The 1,329-nt window shown below is 46.0% G+C and overlaps 1 protein-coding gene across 1 annotated transcript in view; it reads right to left on the bottom strand.

Annotated features, from left to right (window-relative positions):
- Positions 1 to 1,329, bottom strand: part of Aven (apoptosis and caspase activation inhibitor) — a 133,914-nt gene that overhangs the window by 61,215 nt on the left and 71,370 nt on the right. The window lies entirely within an intron of this gene.

Below are 1,329 nucleotides of genomic sequence, written 5' to 3'. Positions count from 1 at the left end.
CCCAGTGTAGGGGAATGCCAGGGCCAAGAAGCAGGAGTTGGTGGGTTGGTGAGCAGGGGGAAGGGGGAGGAGATAGGGGGTTCTCAGAGGGGAAAGGGGTTAACATTTGAAATGTAAATAAAGAAAATATCCAATAAAAATGAATCATAATGTAAATATCTGATATGCAGAATATATGATATGTGACCCCTAAAGTGATCAGGACCCACAGGTTGAAAACTGCTGATCTAGATAAGGAGGGTTTTGTTGGAGCCATATTTATGGGGCTTCCTTCTACAGAGCCAGGCATCATGGGATAGGAATGGCTTCCAGGAGTATACTCACTCTACCTGTGCCTAAGAACACAAAGGCACCAGGCAGATAGATGACTGCTTATCCAACCATGCCCAGTGATGAGACGGGCTGGTGGTGGAAAAGAATAAGGCAGAAACTAACCCATACAAACTCCCCCATCATCAATTTAGTCTCTTCTCTGCTTTGCTGAACTGGAAATCTCTCTTTAAGAAAGCAGTACTACGGGCTGGCGAGATGGCTCAGCGGGTAAGAGCACTGACTGCTCTTCCAAAGGTCCTGAGTTCAAATCCCAGCAACCACATGGTGGCTCACAACCATCTGTAATGAGATCTGACGCCCTCTTCTGGTGTGTCTGAAGACAGCTACAGTGTACTTACATATAATAAATAAATAAATCTTTAAAAAACTATTAAAAAAAAAAAGAAAGCAGTACTACGAAGGAAGAGAGGAGAAAAGGGAGGACAGCATGATGGAAGAGGAGGAGGTGGAAGGAAAGTGGAGCACATGGCCTGGAGAAACCGCAAGTTACAAGGGCTCTCATAGATGGGGAATATAGTAGTGTAGTGGTAGATCTGCCCAATCTAGCCGTGCAGCTTATGTTCATATTAATTGAGTTTTGTTTTCTTTGCACATGCCTATTTGGGTTGGAGATTTACCGCAACAGAGCATGCTTGCTATCCCTGCTCCAGAGAGGTGGAGACAGGCAGATCTCTGGGGCTTGGTAGCCATTCAGTGTAGCTGAGGCAGTGAAGCCCAGGTTCCACCTCAAAACACAAGATGAACAAGGACTGAGGAACCACAACCAGGGTTGACTTTTGGCCTCCACATTCATTGGAATACACACACAAGACATGCAGAGGGCATAGCAATGCTGTTTATGGTGGCTAGAGAGATGGCTGCTCTTCCAGAGAACCTGGGTTCAATTCCTAACACCCATGTGGCATCTCAGAACTATCTATCATTCCCTTTCCAGGGAATTTAATACCTTCTGGCCTCGGTGGGCACCAGGCACACATGTGGCACACAGACATATAT

This window comes from Mus pahari, chromosome 3 (genome assembly GCF_900095145.1).
Source record: "Mus pahari chromosome 3, PAHARI_EIJ_v1.1, whole genome shotgun sequence".
NCBI classification, from domain to species: domain Eukaryota; kingdom Metazoa; phylum Chordata; class Mammalia; order Rodentia; family Muridae; genus Mus; species Mus pahari.
This window is presented reverse-complemented; position numbering and strand designations above follow the sequence as displayed.